Source organism: Poecilia formosa, unplaced genomic scaffold (assembly GCF_000485575.1).
Source record: "Poecilia formosa unplaced genomic scaffold, Poecilia_formosa-5.1.2 Scaffold519, whole genome shotgun sequence".
NCBI classification, from domain to species: Eukaryota; Metazoa; Chordata; class Actinopteri; order Cyprinodontiformes; family Poeciliidae; genus Poecilia; species Poecilia formosa.
The window spans coordinates 118,942-125,875 of NW_006800458.1; positions in this window are offsets into that span (position 1 = coordinate 118,942).

Sequence of the window (6,934 nt, forward strand, 5' to 3'; positions counted from 1 at the left end):
GAAACGGACCGGACTTTAAGACAGACGGACCGGACTTTAAGACAGACGGACCGGACTTTAAGACAGACGGACCGGACCTTCAGGAAACAGACCGGACTTTAAGACAGACGGACCGGACCTTGAGGTAAATGTTTCTTCCTGCGCATCAGGAGGAGGTTTTTGCTCATTAGCAGCTGTCAGTAAATTCCTCCTGTTCCTGCTCTGCTGCTTCAGCCCCCGGCTGTTTGTAGACGAGCATTTCCATCTCAGTAGCAGACATTCTCGTCTGCATTGGTTAATATTTGTGGTCACATTGGGCTCTCAGCCTTTATGCTGCAACGTTTTTCACCTTCGAGCTCCGAGAAGCACAATGAACACGTCAGCATTTTCTGACCAGGAGAAAGAGAAAGCCAGCATGCGATTAATGAAGTGTAACTTTGATGGAAAGCAGGGAGCAGGCAGGGGGCAAAGGTCACAGGTCACATCACCAAACGAGGAAATAATGACGTTTTCTAATGGAGTGTTAACAAACAGGAGCAGCTCGTCTTTTTCTCCGGTTGAAATTCTTTCAGAAACATTCTGAGAAACAGAGGAGAGACAACTTCATCATTATGAATAAACCAAACATCTACATGGAAACGAGATCATTTATCATGAAGGACTGCAGCAAAAGCCTTCATATTTCCATAACCGTCCAGAGAAACAAGGATGAAGACGGAGCTGAGATTTGAACTGGAGGCGAAAATGAAACCAAGAATCATGTAACCTTGAGTTTTCAAATCAGAACATTTTCTGTATCTCCATCATAAACGTCTCGTCTCGTCTGAGGACCAGAGTTCAGCTTCACTGTGACGCCGTCACACAGAAATATTCATGATGAAAAATAAAAACACTGAAAATCGGTTTTTCAGATTCATCTGGATTTTATGTCATCAGTTTAAAAATCATGCAAATAATGTGCAACATAGAACATTTTATCATTTGACTTTATAAAAATATAGTTATGATGACATAGCAGCAAAGTCCATTTTTGTCTTGTGATTAATATGGCTGACTCTGTAAACATAAGAAAGTTGAGTGGAAGGAAGAATTGTAAGAGAAAAAGGTGCAAAACAACAGAGATAAGAGTAGCATAAGCAGGAGTCTGAGCTTCAACAACAGACGCATCCAGAACATTCGTCATGTTTCACCCATTCCTCCAGTCTGAGCTCAGGAGGAAAACCTGGACTGGAAGTTTCATTTAGTTTGGGAGCCAAAGTCCCAGAGTCTGGGAACAGGAGCAGAAACTACGCCACCATCTGGTGGTGCAGGTCCTCTGGGTTTTATAAAGTGTCAGAGCGGCCTGCTCCGTGCTTCACCACATTCATGCAGTAATTCATGCACAAAGAGCAACAGCAGCACAAACTGCTCACAGCCTGGACTTAATGTTCAGCAAGTACAAATGTTTCTGTTAAAATGGTTTTTAGTTTGTCTGCTGCAACACTGGATTTTACATATTTCCAGTAAAAAGCTGATAAAACAGTGTTTCTTATTAAAGCCCGGATGTGAGGCAGAACTCTTCCTAGACAGAATCTGTTTCTCCGTCTGATGAGTTAAAGTTTCAGTTTGACCGTTGGTCACTTGGCAAAGGAAACCAAAAACATCTGTGAGTTTCTGCAGCTTCCAGCAGAAATTTCTTGAATTCTTTTTCAAATTCAGAAGTTTCTAAACAAATTAATGTGTTTGAATAATTTGTGAAAGTCGACAGGATGGTGTTTTTAAAGCTTCTGACGACTGAAGTTTGGATTTGTTGGAACCAGATTTATTCTTTTTCAGGGTAAACATGTTCAGATCAGCAGACTTTGTTACATGTGATTTATTTTACTGCTCCTCCTCAGCCTGCTGCTAAAATGTTATTAAAAGCTTCACAGAGAAACGGAGCAGGTGGCAGATTATGTTCCCGTTGAACTGCTCTGTCCCTAAAAACTTAAGATTTATTTCTGTTCTGCTATTTTTTGACTTGCCAACTAATTAGTCATACAGCTAAAGTCTGAGCTGAGAGCGAACAGAGTAAGAGAACAAACACCTGCTAGTGGCTTCATGCTGAGAGAAGAAGATCCGCCTGGCTCAGCACAGGCAGCCAAACTTTGGATAGAACTGAAGCACCAAACATAAATGTGGGGTGAAAACATCAGCGAGAGTTTGGGACAATCTGTGAAGCTTTAGATAAACTAAAGCAGGAGCTGCAGTCTGACTCAGAACAAAAGATTTACGTTTCTGACAACCAGGATTTGTTCTGCTCTATTCTCTTTACTACTCAAAAAAAATACTTTTTCTTTTACTTTGCAAAATATGAATGACAGACTGTTTATTTCCTACAAGCTGTTGGAGATAAAAACAGACAACTGGGAAAGAAATGTTTGAAAAACATGAAAAGATTATTATGTTCAAATAATTATCTAATCATTGAGAACCAGAGCCAGTTGTTTTTTGGGGAAGGGGTTATTGAAATGATCAGAGTTAGAGGAACTCTGCAGGGAGAAATGTTTTCACAGCTCCAGATGATGAACTTTCATCTGTTTCCCCCCTGATGGTCCGATCGACCCGGTTCTACTGGAACCAGAACATCTGCTCCACCTCCAGCTGCTGTGGCTCTGAGTCAAACCAACCTGTTCCCCTCCTGACCTGTGGGGGCGCTGCACCAAGAACCACTGAAGGAAACGACACAAAAACCTGAGAAGTCACTGAGAGCAACTTCTTCAACTAAATATTTAGTTAAGTTTAAATAACTCAAATTATTCCTGTGTAACTTTAAACATGGTGCCTCACATGACAGCATTTCCTGAACTTTCTCATTTGGTCTGATTTGGTTTGAACCTTTTAACAAAACAATCGTTTCTAAAAACAGGAGAAACTATCCTTAAAGCAAAGCTGCAGTTGGAGGAAACAATCCAAGCAAAATGTGGAGAAGGTCAAATTTCACTATCAGCCCAGTAGACGAGGCTCGGCCAGCAGTAAATCACTTCTCCACGACTTGTGGTGGAAAAATGCGAACATGTTTCTGAAATAAGCAAACTTCAGTTGATGGAAGAAAAACAAGGAACCTGCTGAGAGGACGCAATGTGACGAGGCAAGAAGAGGAAAATGAAAAGAGATTTAAGGCAGGAGAAAACCGACAGAGCTGTTCAGGATAACAGAATAACCTGAACGCAGCTGCAGAGTAAAACGAGGCGTTTACAGGGGGACATTTTAGCAAATAAATTCAGAGAATGGAAGCAGGACAGTTTGTTTCTGAGGCAGTTTGGTTTGTGTGCCTGGAATAAGTAAATTGAACTGCAGAATGCATCTGCAGTCCTTTTACAACAAGCTGTTAGATTTCAAGCATCTCAACACCGGCTCAGTACCGAAGCCTTTAATGTTGAGGTAAATGAAAAAACTGTGACTGAACTCTGCAATAAACGCTGCAGCTCATGCAAATCAGCCTGGCAGAGAAACGGCTGCCTGGCCTCATTCAGAGCGTCTTAAAGGGGCTCCAGATCAGAACAGAGCTTTACGTTTTATAATTCAGCAGACGCTTCCATCCACATGAGAAACAGCCGTAAAGTTTCAGATCTGAGTTTCCTGACCTGAACCGGAGCAACAGCCAGTCGGTCCAACGAAAACAATCTGGACCTGAAGGGTTTCGCCATAAAACTGAGATGATGTTCCGATAAATGCATCACTGCAGACTTCACCTCTCTGCAAATGACTTTAATTTAGCAGCAACAGGATCCAAAGAGTTCAGCTTTGACTCTTCTGACCGGACCGCATCGCCAGCTGGTCCACATCTGCAGAAAAGTTCTGGCAGCTTTTTCTTCAGCAGTGGAGTCTTGTACAGTGGCTGAGTGGATTATTTTCTGGGAAAACCGACTGCCAGTTTCTTGAACATCTCTCCTTGGATCTCGGACGGATCTTCTGACTCGTCAACAGGAACACAAAGTCCTTCAACTCGTTACAAATGTTTTTTAATTCATTGAACGGATCTGAATTTGAACCAAACTGGATTCTATCTAACTGGATGTGAATTGGACCAGTTTGATCCCTAAAGTGGTGAGATGGATAAGGAATCACAGTGATGTCAGTAACACATTTTTCATTAAGATTTTTAATCCAGTAATCAGAATAAAGTTTCTTATCCAGCATGCATTACTATTTTTGTGATGTTTTTAGTCAAATTATTTATCGTCGTTTTGCTCTGATGTGTCATAACACCAACAGCGACACAAACAGGGGAGGGAGGAAAGAAATGTCTTTTTCTAACTGGAAATATTCTAATAATTTATCATTTACGTGATTAAAGATGATATCTAGGTTTGACGCTGTTACATCCTAGAAAATACAGGAGACAGAAAAACGAGAGTATGAAGCCATGAGCAGTCGATCCCAGAACAGGCTAACTAGCTTATAGCGATGTGCAAATTACAAATATTAAAACATGAAAAATTACTTTTCAACCATTTTCTGACTATACTTGCATTATTTTCAGGCTCATGTCAATGAAATGTGAATTCATATTTACTGTCAGCTCTTGTAAAAGCTGCAGTGTTTTAATGCTGCATCCAGGTTATAATAACTGTCTTCCAATCTATCAAACTATCGAGCTTCAAAGACACGACATGAAATCTGAAGAAACACTTGGATCAGTCAAAGCCTGAGCAGAGAGCCGACGCCAACAGGCAGGAGGTGAATCTCTGGTTCTGGGAGAAACGGATCAGCGAGTCTGACAGGTCGGGGCTGTGATTCAGTACCAAGTTGGGTTAAAGGTCCAAAGACATTTTCAGGCATCACAGACAAACTGTTTGAGGGAGACGGAGCAGTTTGTCCTGTCTGCGCTGTGAACTGGTCCCATCGCTCTTTAAAACCCAGAGCTGCTGTCAGTCTGCAGAACATAAAACCAGACATGATGATTCCTGGGTTTGAGGCGTTTCCACAGCGTGTCGGGGTGAGACCCTGACACTGTTCCTGCTGAAAGGCAGGAATCTGAGTGGGCGAACTCGGAGTTCATTCATGCTCATGTCTTCATATTTTGTGTTTGTCATTTCTGTTAGCAAAGCCTCTCCACTGAATCTGAGGGACGGATGTGAACACGCTCACCAGCACATGTGAGGGTTTGACATTTTCTTATTGCCTGTTTGTTCTGAAGGTGTGAATAAAATGTTTGTCCTGCAAAAACAGCGTGAGGACAGACTGAGAGCAGCTGGAGGAGTAGAAGCAAAATATCACACTAATGCTGATTATGGAGAAACACTGAAAAAAGATGAAATGAATAAAATACTGAAAAATTGTCATTTTCTCTTACTGAAGTATTTTATGTTTTTTGCAGAGTAAATTGCGGTACGCCTCAGCAGATCATGACGGTTTTCAGTTTCCATCACAACTTTGTCTGCAGAGTTTTGTTCTTTAGGCTTTCTGATAATAAAGACAAAAATATTCCAGCCTGGAGAGAAATAATACATGAATGCATCTTTATCTTGCAAAGATGATGTTTTTTGTGTCAAGGCAACAACAAATCCATCTCTAGGAATAAATAGTTTGTTCCTGTTCCTAGAAAAGCAGATCATTTCTCCCTGAAGAGATTTTGTAATAAATAAACTTCCAAATATGCTCAAAGTACTAAGAATTGAAAAACTGAATTATTAATTATTTTGCTTTTTCTTACCATCTAATGCTTCTTAATATTAAACATAAATTTCATTGTATTTCAAACTGCCATCATGTTCAAAATGAATAAAATAAAATAAAGCTGGAGTTGAAAGTTGTTTATGGCTGTAAATGATTTTATTTATAAAAAGATAAAGTTTTTGGTGTCAAGCTTACTTCTATAGTTTTGTAGATTTAAGTTTTGTGAGCTCATGAATTCAATTCTTCTATTTAAATTGCAACAGTTTGTTCAGTAAAAAATCTGGCCATGAACTTTGATTGGCCTATTTAAAGTTTCAGGGATCTCTGAATGTGTTTTCTCCAGCTGGTTTGTTTCTTTTGCACAGTTTGAGGTGAACGAATGAGCCAAACACGTCATTGTGTCAGGACTGTGTCAGAGGAGTGTGTCGGTGCTGCAGCAGGAAGCAGCTCAGAGTCTCTGCTGGATGCATGAAGGCTACAGGAACGAAGCGTTCATCACCTTTTAATTCCTGACTGGCTCAAACTTACTGGAAAGAATCGATACCTGCCACACATCACTCTCTTTCTCCTCCTCTCTGTCTTCGGCCTTGACTGGCGTCGGCATAGCAACATTGCACTTCCTCTAAATTACAGTGTGGCAACCAATCAAACGGGAGCAGTGACCCTGGAGAGGCAGCGATAACAAATCAGCGTCAGAGAAGACGTGCGTGTTTTCCAGAGCACATTTGGACCTTCACCACTTCGGGTGAAAACTTTTGGCTGGATCAGCCTGATCAGCGCGTCATGGTTCTGGTGACCCGGTCCACTCCGCTGGCTCCTCTTCAGTCTGACTGTCATGTTCTTCTGACAGATCCACAAATCACACAAACTGTTTACATCTCAACATCGTCCTCGTGTTTCTTCTGTCATTTGAAGTTTTAAATGATTTTTGTGCTTTCCTGACCGAGCCAGCAGTCGATCAGCTTACTGGTTCTTACTGGTTCTTACTGGTTTTCTCCACCAGTTCAGTTCATTTCATGTCCCATTATGAGCTCATTATTTTTAAATCCTGCTGCTTTTTGGCTCACCAGGTAACGCTGCTGATGCTGAGCAAAGAGGCTGCGTCTAAAAATATCCCATGATTGACACAGCAGTGGGCTTTGACTGTTCCCTGATTTCAGCTCAAACCTACATATTACACTCTGCATACATCTGAGTATTAGTAATAACTAGTTTGATTGATGATGGCTCACACACAGACCATAATGATGCAGAGGTTCAGTGTGTGTGTGTGCGTGTGTGTGTGTGTGCGTGTGTGTGCGTGTGTGTGTGTGTG